This window comes from Natator depressus, chromosome 25, assembly GCF_965152275.1.
Source record: "Natator depressus isolate rNatDep1 chromosome 25, rNatDep2.hap1, whole genome shotgun sequence".
NCBI classification, from domain to species: Eukaryota; Metazoa; Chordata; order Testudines; family Cheloniidae; genus Natator; species Natator depressus.
The window spans coordinates 13,927,794-13,943,345 of record NC_134258.1 but is presented as its reverse complement, the minus strand read 5'-3'; the positions used below and the strand labels follow the sequence as shown (position 1 = coordinate 13,943,345).

Here is a 15,552-nt window from a genome sequence, read left to right as displayed (position 1 = left end):
TTACGGTTGCAACAGGGTCCTTACCCATAGGATCACAGAGTGGAAGGAGGGTAGTCCATGAAAATATGGGAACAGAGGACTTGCCAGATAGCATCAGACCAGTAAGTCCTTTTTGTCCTGTGTTTGCTGGGGGCCCGTTTCAGATGCTTGAGAAGAAGGTGGAAGAAACCCTACAGAAGGCAGTGATGGGATAACACCTCTTCTCCCTTTGTCCGCCACCCCAAGAAAGTTTCCTTCTAACCCCCATTAGTTACAGGTTGGCTCATGGTCTGGAGCACCAAGGGTTAATATCCCCGTCAAAGCTCTTGGAGAGAAGATTCTTATGGCCCATCTGGTAAGAGGTGTGGTCCATGGTATGAAAACTCTTGACCTAGATACAAGGAGGAAGTGGGGGGTGAGTCACTGTGTAATACTGACAGTTGCAGTCTGATCTATCACAAATAATCTTGCCTCATCTTGCAGTCCACCCACAGCCAGCAGGTGTTGCTGTGGGCTTTAGATTTAGAAGAATGAATACATCTTTCAGGTTTACAACAGTGCCAGCCTTGCCAGTGTATGATTATCAACTTTAATTGCTTCCTGAGCACCAAAGTAACTAAAGAGTATACTTCAGCACTTATAAACACACCCTTGAATGCGATGAAGCTCTATCAAGCTATTAGTGGAGGCCTATGATGTATCAGTGATAATGCCAGGAGGAACCAGACCACTGAACAGTGGTATGTACCACTCAACATAAACCTCAAGTGCATATACAATGGGGATGCACGGAAGGAATAATGATGTCCCAATACACGAAAGTCACTTGCATTTTAAAACTTTAATTTTATTTTTCTTCTATTGCCACCCAAGGAAAGTTTGTAAGTGACATTTTCTATACACACAAGATGGATCATGGATAATTTCTAAGCACTGTTATGGAAGGTGCTAAATAAATCTAGAGGGGAAAAGAGTACTCTTGTCCTCCATGTTTGGGACTGCAATATATACTTCTAAGTGGATGTATTTTGCTCTTGGCAAATAAGGCCATTTCTAAATGAGGTGTTACCTCTCATCTGCAAATTATTTAAACTATAACTTATGGTTGGTTTGGTGCCTTTTTGCTTCAGATATTTACTGCTGAAGATTAGTAATAATATGTTGCTCTTATTGCTTATCAATAGATCTCAAAGCACTTTTTTACAGAGGCAGTAAGTCTCATTTTTCTCCATTTTACAGATGGAGAAACTGAGGCACAGAGAGGTGAAGTGACTTGCATAAGATTACCAAGCAAGAGAGCTGGGAATAGAACACAGGTATTCTGACTCCCAGTCCAGTGCTCTAGCCACTTGCCCCACTTCCTACCTAGCAATGGCTCTCAACCTTTCTAGAATACTTCATCCATTTCAGGAGTCTGATTTGTCTTGCAACTTTCACCTCACTTACAAACTATTTGCTTACAAAGTCAGACATAGAAATACAAAAGTATCACAGCACCCTATTGCTGACAAATTGCTTCCTTTCTCATTTTGACCATATAATTATAAAATAAATCAATTGGAATAAAAATAGTGTACTTACATTTCAGTGTATAGTATTGAGAGTAGTATAAATAAATCATTGTATGAAATTTTAGTTTGTACCGACTGATCCGGAGCTTTTTATGTAGCCTGTTGTAAAACCAGGCAAATATTTAGATGAGTTGATTTACCCACTGGAAGATCTCTGTGTACCCGAAGAGGTATGTATACCCGTAGTTGAGAACCACTGCTCTATAGAACCTTTCTGTCAGGGTGGAGATTACTCTACACTTTAAGGATTACAAAGTGCAGCTGTTTCTGAAGGAGATAATGTATATATCATTTTCCAGATGTGTAAACTGAGTCACATTTGGAAAGATGTTGAGATTTGCTCTAAGTCACAATGAAAATCAATAGTAGAGGTGGGAAATGAACTAAGGAATCCAGATACCCTCCCCCATTTTCACCACTAGACACACTTTCTGTAGGCTCTGCACTTTGTAGCATGTTTAGATGCTTGCTCAAGTGTGTATTTCCCTAAATGAAAAGGATTGTTCAAGCAGTTTACCTGAATCCTAGAAATATAGAATACTTCCCCATAGTTGTTAAGTGGCACACGTTAATGTGAAGAGTTGTAGCCTCTACCCATGTGGCCAAGCAAGGAAATTCCCTGCATGAGTTTGCTCATTTTCCCTGTTCTTTTCCTTTTGTGTGATGGGGACTGCATTCACTTTGTCATAACCTTTTTAGATCAGAGTACCCGTATCAAATAGGGCCCTTTTGAAGTGGAGGAAGCTGCTTCTGACCATTCTTATTTTTTGGGTAATGATGAAGACTCTAGATCCTTCCAGAGACCATTGGCACTAGGCAGATGTCTGTCACTCCTAACAGATTCCCCATTTCTACAGAGGCCATTGCTTGTCCTAACAACTGGATGTAGAGCTGCCCTTTCACTATCATGTCCACTTGCCTGCTTCACATTTTTGGTTTTGTTTTGTCCCAGAGCTATTAGTTCCAGTCACTTCTGGTGGAATAAAAGATCTCTAAAGTGATGGACAGAAAATCAAAGAAATGATGCCCGAGCCTTAGGAAAGGAAGCTGTCAATTATAAATAAGTCTAGATCTCTGTGTCCTAAAGTAATGTGGAAATTCCAGGGAAATGCTGGTAAGATGGTAGTATTTTTAGTTATCCTCTTCTGGGAGGTAGATTCTGCATGCATGCATCCCATGGTGCAAGGTGAAAGATACTCTCACTCCTTTTGACCCAAAGGGTTAGCCAAAAATTCAGGGTCTTCCAGGTTGTTCCACTCATGAGGGGAAATCGGTGATAGAGTCAGGTATTTTTCTGATGCAATCCTGTTTATTTACAAAGAATGTACAAAGTCCTGTTTCTCTGAACACAGCAGGAAGCAAACAAGAGACCGTCTTTGCTCACAACTCCAAGCCTCTTTTCCAGTGGGCACTTAGGTCCAAATCCACAAAGGCATTAAGGCTCCTAAGTAAATATACGAACCTGCTCCCTCATTCAGCCTGACTGGAAAGGAACAGCTGTGACACCCACTAGTTTCAACCCAACCAATAACAATTTGAGCTGCAAGTAAAATGTCCCTTCATGAGTTTGTTTCACTCTAGAGAATAAGAGCACTAGACATCTTTGCAATGCTTCTCTCTTCCTTAGATAGGTATAACATAGAGGCCTTTTTGAGTACAGTGCTATGACTGTTAGGCTCTTGATCACCTAGAACCAAGGACAAACTGAACACGATTTCCATTGAGGAGGCACAGCTGACCCAATGTGAACTCAGCAACTGGTGTGCTTGCTAACCGCTGTCAAGGTTTTTGGAGGCATCATGGCAAAGGAGAGTTGTATGATGGGATCTGAAGGATAATGGCAGTTTTGCAGATATTTGCAGGGAGCTTCTCCTAAGAGTGAGGGACAGCACAAAGGTGCTTGTTTACAAATATAACAAATGGGCAATGGAGGCTAGGATTGTGGCCTGATTCAAGGTGCGAGTCAACCTCAGTAGTGAATGAGACACGATAGGTTGGGTAGGGATAGGTCATGAAGAGCCTTGAAAGCAAATACAAACTGCTTACATCTGATATGATGGAGAAGCTAGTGGAGAGATGCAAAGAGAGGGGTGACATGGTCAAAGTGACAGGCTATGAAAATGATCTTTGCAGCAACATTCTGAATGGATATGAGCAGGCCAAGATTTCTCTAGCCTTGACAAATGCAAAGGATCTCCTTTACTCAGTCCGTCAGAACTCATTTTTCAGATTAACAGTGCTGTCTGTTCTACATGGGTTCTTATACTGCCCTCAACTCTGTAGTATCTGAGTGCCTTCCAGTAACACACCAAGCAACATGACTTGATATGTCACATGTGGTTTGTTCTCTCATCCTCTCTCCAGGGAGAACAACTGTGTTCAGGAAAGTGTTTTGTTTTGGGAAGGTTTGTGTTTTTTTCCATGTACGTGCTGCTCTTTATGTTGGGGAAGACAGAAGAAACGTGCCTTGCAGTTGGAGCAGAAGCTGGTGAGTTTTATGATGGTCTTTAGACCAAGCCTCTGTGTATGTGGTTAGATAGTAAAAAGAAAAGGAGTACTTGTGGCACCTTAGAGACTAACCAATTTATTTGAGCATGAGCTTTCGTGAGCTACAGCTCACTTCATCGGAGTGAAGTGAGCAATCCGATGAAGTGAGCTGTAGCTCACGAAAGCTCATGCTCAAATAAATTGGTTAGTCTCTAAGATGCCACAAGTACTCCTTTTCTTTTTGCGAATACAGACTAACACGGCTGTTACTCTGAAACCTGGTTAGATAGTGTGATTGTTGTATGGTATTGACACCAAAGGAATGCCCAACTACACTTACTGACACTCAGCAGGGTGGCTAAGGAAGGCATGCTAGCAGTTACTGGGGACTTGAAGAAATGGTACCTTTAAACAAGATGAAGTCTTTATATAAAAGAATTGCTAGAAACCCTGCACCATGGAGGCCAAGAGTCCAAATTCTGATCCAGTTCTATTTGAACATAACCTTACCCGATTGGAAACTGAGGCCCAGCGAGAGGAAGTGATTTGACCCGGGTCACACAGCCAGACCATGGCAGAGCGTAGACCAGAATCCAAATCTCCTGACTCCCAGCCCCATGTCCCTTGCACTAGAGTAGAGTGCTTCCTCTTAAAATGTGTTTGAGGTGCGCCCATTCAATCGCTGGAAATGAGACAAACCAGATTGTAGGGACCAGCCAGCTCACTGTGTGCCTCCCCACTCTCCTCCCTGCTCTGCCATCACTGCCCACCTGCTCCAGCACCCCCACCCTCCACACTGTCCCCCACCCTTGCCCAGCCACCCCACCCTACACCTTCACACCCTGTTCCCCATTGCCACCCAACACTCCCATACGCCTTGTCCTCCCAGCCCCTCACGCTGTCCAGCCACCCAACACCCCCATATGCCTCGTCCTCCCTGCCCTGCCCCCAACACGGGCCAGCCGCCCCTCCCCCATACGCCTCGTCCTCCCTGCCCTGCCCCCAACACGGGCCAGCCGCCCCACCCCCATCCTCCACACTGTCCCCCACCCCTGCCCAGCCACCCCACCCAACAGCGGGTCCCCCACCTCCACACTCTGTTCCCCATCGCCACCCAACGCCCCGTGTGTCCTGTCCTCCCTGCCCCCCACCTTTGCTCCCCATTCCCCCGCATGCAACCCATCCTCTTCCCCCCACTGCCCCAACACCCCCCCTCCTCCATCACAGCCAGCCACCCTCCAGTGCCCAACCCCCCCCATCCTGTCCTGACCTCATCGCCCCCCCTGCCCCCCCACATCCTCTTGTGCGCTGTCCTCCCTACCCCCCCACCCCAACAACCCCCTTCTCCATACTGGCCTACGAGGATTAAACATCGCCAGTCCCGCCCCTTTTAAAACGAAGCCCCCCCTTCTTTTGAGCCGCTATCCGCTTCCGGGTTTGTTCATTGGCTGATTTGGCTGTCGATCACCATTTACTGGGAGGCCGTCCTTTTCTCCCCCTCCGCCCCCCCCCCCAGTTTACGCGCCCCCCATCCGTAGCTGGTTGGTTGGCGGGACTATAATCTTGCCTCTTTATTGGCTGTCGTAGCTGTCAAATTTCTCCAGGGAGAGGCAGAGGGGCAGTCAGTAAAATCTGCCTAGCAACTGGTGTGGGCGGGAAAAGCGTCCTGAGGAGGTGACGGTTGGTAGCGCGCGCGCCACCCTGGGAGTCCCGCGCCGCCGGTGGCGCGCGGCGCAGGGGGAGGGAACCCGGCGCGAGGCGGGTCTCCCTGCGCGCGCAGCCCCCTCCTCCTCCTCCCTCCTCCTGTCAGTGGCCACCTGAGGGAGCCGCCTCCCCTCCCCCCACGGCCCCAGTCCGGCCCGGGCCCCGCTGAGGAGGAGGAGGCGGCTCTGAGGGGGCTGAGGAGAGTGAGTGGCATCCCCCACCCCCAGCAACTTGTGGGGCGCGGGGCGCGGGCGCGACGGGAAAGGGGGGCCGGGCTGAGGGAAAGGGGGTGCCCAGGGCTGAGGAATGGGGAGCGTTGGAACGGAGGGAGCGGCAGGGGGGCCGGTCTGGGGCCATGGGATACCGGCGGGCAGCGATGAGGGAGGGGAGCACCAGGATGTGGGGACAGGCCTGAGGGGGGGGGGGCGAAAGAAAAGGCGGGCACCGAGGCTGAGGAGAGCGGTGGGTTAAAGCCAAGAGGGGGGCCGGCCAGGCCCGAGGAAAGGGACGGGGCGGGGGCCAGGCCTGAGGAAGTGCTGTGCTCAGGGAACCAGGAAGAGCGGAGGGAAGAGGAGGGGGAGGGGGAGGGGGAGGGGGAGGGGGAGGGAAGGGCACTCAGGAGGCCGAGTGCTGGGGGTGGGGTCGGTTCTGAGGGAGCCAGGGCTCCAGGAGTGGGGGCTGGGAGAAGGGTGGCGGGAATTCTGGGAAGATCGGCCTAAGGAAGCCCCAGAACTGGGCAGAGAGGCATTTCAAGGGAGAACAGAGCTCAGGAAGTACCAGGGACGTAGGCAAAGCTGGGGGTGGCGGTGGCGGTGGCAGGGAGGAGGTAAGGGTGCATCCTGGGAGTTGCCCGAGGGACACAGCCAGCAGAGGTAAAGACAGATCATTGGTGCCAGAGACATGGTTGGGGGCAGTATATGTGCCAAAGATGGGCATCTTGCGAAGAACTTTGGGGATAAGGCTGTGGTTTCGGAGAGGGTCACAGTCAGCAGCAAAGTGAGATTGAGTAGGAGGACATGCCAGAGGGAAGATTTATGATATGGGAAGAGAAAGGTGGATGCTGAAAATGGAGGGCACTTTTCAGGGTAATGAGACTGGCACAGGCTTCTGTGGCATGTTTGGGAAAGTGAGGTTTGCGGAAAGTGGCATGGTATGGACAGACTTGCATGACCCATGCAAAAGCTTAAGAAGGGTGAATGCAGGCAATATGAGGCCACTTGAAGAAAGTACCTGCAAAATACTGGTTGTGTGTTGAGGAGTGCCAGATGGGATGAGCTCATGATGGGGTTTAAGATGGATGTGTTTTTGTGGGGCTGTTGCGAAAGATGGGTAACTGCACTTAAGTATCCATCTAGTGAAAAAATGGGTTAATTTCCCCCCTCTAATCTGACAGCATCTCTCTTATTCCTTTGCCACTATCAGTCTTAATTTTTCTACTTTCTGCTGGTGTGTATCTCTCTAATACCTTTGGGGGTGATACAATATGTATACAAGACAAATTCTATACAAAATAAAGTTATATTGTGTCTGTGGTCTACCACCTTCTCACCCCTCAGCTATGGTTAGGAGAATGTTTATAGGTTGCTTTTTTTTTAAAAAAAAAATTATTAATTTTCTGTCTTGTATTTTTTCCTTCTATTCCCTGTCCTTGTAGCAGAACAACATTTCTCCCCAGAATAGCGTAGGGTAAAGCTAGTGAGGACAAAATGGAGCTGTTTTGGGTGCCAACTCAGAAAGGGGTAGAAAGGTTGTGCTCAGGTGATAGTTTTCAGTTTAACCCTAGCATTGATGTCAACTCAGCATTTTGTTTGTCACTTTATAACAAATGACTTTTGGTCTGTATATGCAGTCTGTATACTTACATACATGTACATCTTTTTCTGTGATGCATATTGTAGCAAGTGCTATAGTTAAAAGAACACTCATCTTGAATATTTGAAAATGACTAGTCCTGTTTTCTGAGTGAGCATTGTTTAAACTGCATATCCTGAATTAAAAAAAAAAATCCTTTAAGAAAAAAGTATAACTGTTTTTCTACTCCAGTGATATTTATTGAAGTTTCTTCAGTTTATATAGTTAGAAAAGGAGAAATTGATTATACAAAGGATTAATCAAATGTATTGTATACAAAGTGCTTTCAAAGGCACAAAATAAACTGAAAATACTTAATCCCTGGCTGGGATGATTTAGTTGGGGATTGGTCCTGCTTTGAGCAAGGGGTTGGACTAGATGACCTCCTGAAGTCCCTTCCAACCCTGATATTCTATGAATTTCCCCCCCCCCCCCCACAAACTTTTTAGTAATTTTAGTGTCATTTGCAACAGTAGGGGCAACAGTTTAATAAAAATGTCACTTTTTCCAATTGGACAGTGTCCCTTTTTAAGGTTTAGGTTCAATTTCCATTCTAACCTCTCTTCTCGTACCATGATGAATTTTTGGAGAGTTTTGAGACAATCTCATGGCATGCAAGTGTGAAAAATAACACACACATTGCAAATAGTAACCAGTTAATCTGCCTTACACTATAGTAGATTTATTTAACTGCTGCTGCCACTTTCAGATGGCAAAACATTTCTCTCTGCCTCTGAAACTGAAACTTTTTTTAAACCAAGCAAGTAACTCATATATATTTGTACATAATGTATTTCCCCTATTTCTGAAAAGCCACTTGAAAGATGTGAATTAGCTTTTATCTAGTAGAGTACAGTTCCTGACACTACAAAGCCTAAACCTCTTAAGCTGCATGTACAGTATGTAAAAAAACACTTTAGCCTCTTTATTGCAGCAAAAAATTAAAGGGCAGTGCTAGATTTGGGAATAACCTGGAATCTTTTGCGCCTCTTTCAGTAGAGCTCAGGTGCATTGGACTCTAGTGCCTTCTTGTGCTTGAACTTAGGGAGTCAGTTAAGTCCCATTTCCAAAGGCTGGTAGGAAATTAAAAAAAGTAAGGGTGGGGGCATGTTAAATGGACCTTGGGTCTAATTTTGATCAATCTTAAAGGTGCAGTGGGATTTTGACAATACTAAAAATGTTTAGTAGCAGCATCATGCAGTGGAATCAGAATTCAGGTTTCTTGCTCACTAGACCAACATGGACTAGCATTACTAATCTTACCTAAAGAGAAGTAACTTGCACTTGTGATTGATTCATCTCTGCCTCAAACTTTGAGAAGTATTGATGGACTTCACAACCAACACTACTTAGTAGTAAGAAGTGTCTGCACAGGGCATTGTGGCCTAGAGTGAGGAAGAAAGAAAAAGAGAAAAGGAAGGAATCCCTCAGGAAAAAAAACTCGAAACAAAAATGTACTTGAGCCTGGCCGTGGGAAGTGCTCTCCATTCCCTTATAGGATACCAGGATTCAATCTTTTTTTCTCCTAAATAAGAGTGCAATGAAGGGTAGGTTTTTTTTTTTTTTTACTATTGACCTCTCTTTCACATTTTTGGCCTGATCAAGAGTATCTCATCTCACAGTCTTGGTACATTAAAAAGCTAAATGGATGTGGCATCCATGGGGCAGTGGTGAGGGTCACACTTTCTAAGAATAATATCCCTTTACAGGTCCACTTTGCACTCCTCTCTCCCACTGAGGAAGGCTGGATGTACTTTTCTGCAAAGCCCACCAACACTGTTCCAAGCCAATGCAAGAGGGATGAGGACAGTTGAGAAGAATAGCTGCAGGTATCTGCTAATGTAAACAGGGGCTAGTTGTACAAGAGTAGCTGGAGGTGTCCTTCCTCAAAGGTTCCTTGAACCCACAGAAGTACCAGTGTTGGGACAAAAGTTTACCTGCTTGCACCACTGTGCATTGCGCTGCCATTAGCTTGCCCTCAGAATAAGGAAACAAATGTTTTGTGTTGGCCCCTGCTAAGTGCCAGAGCCACATCAACACAATCGGACAACCCAACTTGATTAAAAGGATGGTTAGCGTGACTTGGGGTTGTGTTGGAGGAGCACTTTCCCCCATATTCACTTTTACATTTACTTTAACTGAAGACTTCATGCTTTTCACTTCTTGAATTGTAGTTTTTAGTAAGACAGGTTTCTAGATTAGGGAAAGTCAGCAAATTAAGATCAGGTGTGAAACATGATTAGTGAACACTCCCCCAGAAATAGAACAGAGCACATATGGAACCAGAACTTCAATTTGTCTGCCTTTATTACAGTTTCATTTTAGAACATTAGCTACATAAGTCAGCCATGGCATCAATTCATCCTTTAGAATTCTGTTGTTCAAGGCCGATTCAGACAATTGCTGCCAAAGCTGCAACAGCAGGGGCACATGGGTAATTGGGGTGGAGGAGTGCCCTGCTAGTGACAGGTTGAAATGCTAGTATGGGGTCTAGTGCATTTGCTTCTTTGCTGCATATAGAATCAGTGGCTTTGTGCTAACAGCTGTTTGATAGCAACTTGAACCTACTAGATCATCAGGATGTCTCCACCTTTATTACTATTCTTGCTGGGGCATGTTGCAAGATTTTCTTTATTTAACAGTAACCTCTGTCTTTTATTCCACTATTTCTTGATACATTCCCTATTTTCCCCATTTTTCTTGAAGCTGAACCTCACCCTCCTAGATGACAAAGCATGAAAGTTTGAGGTAGGTGGTGGGGTAGTCACACACTCCCCCCTTCTCCAAACACGTAACTTCAAAAGGCCCAAATTTCTGGAACCTGTCATGCTGCTGCCACTATCATATAACAGAGTTTTGGCACTTATCAATTATGATGCCAATACAAAGTTGAGTGAGTCTTTATCTAACAACAAGTGTCAATTTTTAGAAGAATTCTTGGATATATAAAAGGGCTATGGAGACCTAGCAATAATTTACATGTGTATATTTACTGATAGAGTTGCTTATTTATAAACATGAGCAATAACTTAACAACCATCTAAGTCCAAGTGTAATCACTTCAATTCATATTCATGGACCTGTTAGCTATCCAACAATTGATTTTATATAACCGAAATAGCTGGGGAAGTGAGAAATTTCCTTCCTTCTGGATACAATGCCAAGGATGTTAAATCTCTAGAGACCCAGATAAGAGCTCTGCTGTCCTTTTTTGGAATTATTAAACAAGTATAGAATTTATCCATTCAGGAGAACACTGGAACCATAGAATTTGATTGTCTTGTAACGTCTTCCTGTTGCACGATTTATGCCCTTTACAGATTCAGGATAAGACCTGTGTGGTAAGAGCTTCCCTCCTATCCGGGAAAAAAAACAAGGGTACTGTAGGATTTGATGATGCAGTACATGGCACTCTTCTCTCACAGCCAACACCTCACCGTCCTATTAGGGGTAGTTTGTTATTGGAGGTATCATCTTTGGGCTGTGATGTAAATTAGAGATTCTGATCACATATGTGCAAATTCCCTGACACTTTTTATTGCAGCAGTAAGGGTGTTTGGCTTTGGTGTCCTGGCCAAGTTTCAACTTGGGTAATTTCAATCTGTTTACCAAAGTCCACCTGTAGTTTCAGCTGGGTACAGTATTCTTCCTCTCTTCCTGGCCAAAACTTGTATAGAATTGCTGTGCTCTGTTAGACAGTCTATTCCACTTTCAGGGGAAATTCTTATGTATATGTTGTTTGTGAAGTGCTTATATAAATGTTGGGTAGACTCACAACTATCCTTGAGAATATGCAATGTCAATTTTATTATAATACACTTTGGACCTTACATATTTATAGAAAATATTCACTGTGCATTTATGGTAACTTTTCAACATTAAAGGAAGAGTTAACTGGGAAAAGTCAAAGGAGGCAGTGTCTTCATCTTTAAAAATATTAGTTTGTTTTAAATATGCTCTAACTAAACAGCTTATCAGAAGCTCTTAGTCACCTTTCCCATCTAAGACAGGAGCGCATGGCTTGAGAGACACTGACATGATTGTCTGGTTTTGAGCAAACAAGTAATTACAAACAAAGAGAGGATTTTTATAATAAGTCCACAAGTGTCTGTAGTGCACCCTCTTACAATGTGGACATGACCCTCTTTAGTTAGATCATAGTTCTAATCTAATGCCTTGTTTTCAGTCACAACTTTTTGAAGCTTTCACTTTTGGTCTTGAAAGTGCTTTGTGCTTGGTCTCTAGCTGAAGATGGTTTTAGGGAAATGAGAGTAAAAAAGGTCCAAGCAGAGAGGAGAGTAGAAGGATATTTTTCTTCTCCCACTACTTATTTTTTTTAGAGTCTTATATCCAGAATAGTTTGGAGGTTGAAGTCAGACAAGGAAATAGTATTCCCTAAGGATCAGTGCACAGCTTTATCCTGGAAGAAACTGGTTTTGATTTGACATGTCCATTTTTTTGCTAAGCTCTGTTGCTGTGTATTTTAAAGGAGGTTTGATTCTAGATGCATAGAAAAGATAATTGCATCCAACTCAGTCTCCCAGGTACTCCATACTGATTAAGAACCTTTTCCTAATGTCCCTAGGAAACAAAGGTTCTAGTAGAAGTAGCTGCAGCAAGTAGACACTGCCAGCTTCTCAATCAAGATGCCCCTTTTAGCCTAGGGGGATGTACAGATGGCTGAGGGAACTAGAAGTTTGAGTTGTGTACACTCGCTAACTCTCTGCTCTTTACAATTTGTTATTGAAGCCTGCCCCAATGGGAAAATATACTCCCATTTTACAAGTGGGGAAACAGATACGTTATGTGATTGACCCAAAACAATATAGGAAGTGAGAGACAGAACCCAGATCTCGCATCAACAGAACTACACACTCATTGCTATGACTTTAAATCAAGGTTAAGTGATGCTATCTGTGAGAAGGGATTCTCCCTTACTAGTAGGGTGACCAGATGTCCCGATATTTGGGGCTTTTTCTTATATAGGCTCCTATTACCCCCCACCCCCGTCCTGATTTTTCACACTTGCTGTCTGGTCACCCTACTTGGGATGTGTTTGCAATGTTGATATCTAGTCTAAACCTTCTAAAAAGCAGAGATAGTTGAGGCCTTGCATATGCCCCTTCATAACTTTGAATATTCAAGGATAGAAAAGGAACTACATGATAACCATTCCTCAATTCCCTGTCATTGTCAGAAAGTCCCTCCCTCTTTAGTTGTGCCTTAAAAGGCACTGACAAATGTAGAGTTGTACTAGTTATTCTGCATTGTTGCAAGACTTCCACGCTTGACTTTAGTTCTGTGTCTAACTTACTGTAAGGTTATCCTTGTATTTTTCATCTTGCTACTTTTATCCATGTAGCATTACAAGAATGATCCCAATAGGAAGTCTGGGTGCAGATTGTCCCCATCTTGCTTGACACTTGTGCCTGTCACTAACCAATAATTCCACTGCTCAGGTTAATGTCCTGTTTTATGGTGTATGGTTTTTAATCCCTACATCAGAAGAATACTTTACATGTGCAGTCTGAGGAGCCAAACTGCCTGTAGCCAGCAATGTTTTTAGCAAAAGAAGAAAGCTTGATGCCTTGTTCAAAGTCACTGTATTCAAAGAACTCCAGAAGAAAGAAGAAAGTTGAGTTACATCTGACTGCATTTCTCGAGATTTCTACAGATAGGACACCCATTTTCACCAGATCTAAAGTACAGAGTGCTTTCTTTGGACTCTCTATGGGCAAACGTGGCTAGCTGCTGCCACAGATCATCTCTACTGAGGATCCAAGGTGCCCTTAGATTGAACATAAATCCTAGGACCACCTCAACACAGTTTAGGAGCAGTTCTTCATTCCATATATACAAGTCCACTTACCTTCCAAACCCCCAAAAGAAACATATCCCCCCCCCACACACACACACTCCAAGATATTCAGAAATCAATAGCTTGTGAGATACCAGTCACAATACAGCAAGGTCCTTCAGGAGATATGCCTTCCTGCACCCTATATGACAGACTGCTAGACTTTAATGGAGGCTTTTGCAGGTCTGGTTAAGGATAATGTACTAGCAACAATGCCAGCATGGAATGAATAGCAACTATGTCCTAAAGATTCAGGACACTCACTGGTGACATACTCGGAGCCTGTAAGGGATCACATCTGAACAATTTCAATTCAAAGTGAGATCCTGAGTCAAAATTTCACAAGTGTATTGAAACCATACAATCTGATGGACTTTCAAAGCCTCTTTCAAGTCAGGAGCAGATCAGTCCAGAATCATTTGCTACATCAGTCATAGGTGGGGGAGTATTAGTCTTGTCAGGAGATGGTCAAGGTTTTAGGCATGGTGTCTGCAGTGCAGGGCCAACATTGCCTCTGCTTCTTCATGTTGCTGAAAAAGATGACATTTCAGCAAGGAAATACACCAACCAGCCCACTCAGTCCCTCAAGGACACTATCGTTATGTCTTTCTTCTAGGGATGGAGTAACCCACAAATGGAGCTTCTTCCTCATGAAAGAGGATGCAAAGTACAGTCACTTTTGCTCCAGACCTGGCAAGAACTATGGATTCCTGACAGTATTGTGTATATCTTTTCTCCATTACTTCATATTCAAAGGATCACAAAAAAGGATAAGGCCCATGCGATGATTGTAGCTCCAGCTTGGATATATTCATTTGGCTCTCAGAGCACTTGCCTGTAAGAGTGGGAGCTCCAATTGCCAGCTCTCCCAGATTTTCTATTGCAGGATCAGGTTCTCTATTTACATCCCAAATCTCTGAACACAGGTGCATAAATGCTGGATTGTTAGTGGATTATGAATGGACATTTCTCTGAAAAATTAAATCTTTGAGTACAAAGTGTTCAACAAAGAACAATGCATTCAGGTGGAAATGTTCATTATTGGCCTCAAGAGCAGCAATAAAGAACCTCCATACAGGATAAAAAGAAAAAAGGAGTACTTGTGGCACCTTAGAGACTAACAAATTTGAGCATAAGCTTTTGTGAGCTACAGCTCACTTCATCGGATGCATACCGATGAAGTGAGCTGTAGCTCACGAAAGCTTATGCTCAGATAAATTTGTTAGTCTAAGGTGCCACAAGTCCTCCTTTTTGCGAATACAGACTAACACGACTGCTACTCTGAATCCATACAGGATGTGGTCCTTATTGTTAGCATGTGCCCCCTCAGTCTTCTCCAGACTAAAACCCAAATTTTCCTCAATCTTCCCTCATAAATCATGTTTTCTTGACCTTCGCTCCTTTTTGTTGCTCTTCTCTGGACTTTCACCAATTTGTCCACATCTTTCCTGAAATGTGGCATCCAGAACTGGACAGTACTCCAGTTGAGGCCTAATCAGTATGGAGTAGAGCGGAAGAATTACTTCTTGTGTCTGGTTTACAACACTCTTGCTAATCCAGCCCAGAATAATGTTTCCTTTTTTGCAACAGTGTTGACTCATATTTAGCTTGTGAGCCACTATGGACATCACATCCCTTTCTGCAGTATTCCTTCCTAGGCAGTCATTTCCCATTTTGTGCATGCGCACCTGATTGTTTCTTCCTAAGTGGAGTATTTTGCATTTGTCCTTATTCAATTTCATCCTATTTATTTCAGACCATTTCTCCAGATCCTTGTGAATTTTAATCCTATTCTCCAAAGCACTTGCCACCCCTCCCATTTTAGTATCATTTGCTAACTTTGTAAGTGTACTCTCTCTGCCATTATCTAAATCATTTATGAAGATATTGAACAGAACAGAACCCAGAACTAATCCTCATAGGACCCCACTTGATATGACCTTCCATCTATGAACCACTGATAAGTACTCTCTGGGAATGGTTTTCCAACCAGTCATGCACCCACCTTATAGTAGTTCCATTGAGGTTGTATTTCCCTAGTTCATTTGTAAGATGGTCATCCGAGACAGTACCAAAAGCCTTACTAAAGTCAAGATATATCAC

At 43.9% G+C, this 15,552-nt stretch overlaps 1 protein-coding gene across 4 annotated transcripts in view; it reads left to right on the top strand.

Moving 5' to 3' along the window:
- Positions 1–5,838: 5,838 nt before the first annotated feature.
- The window catches only part of GATAD2A (GATA zinc finger domain containing 2A), a 112,477-nt gene continuing 102,763 nt past the window's right edge, over positions 5,839–15,552 (top strand). The window contains exon 1 of one of the 4 annotated variants that reach the window (XM_074939241.1): positions 5,839–5,944. The gene's annotated coding sequence lies outside the window, so the exon portion shown is untranslated. Of the gene's footprint in view, positions 5,945–9,355; positions 9,422–15,552 lie in introns of those variants that run through there. The other 3 variants (XM_074939232.1, XM_074939233.1, XM_074939242.1) reach the window with 3 other exon arrangements.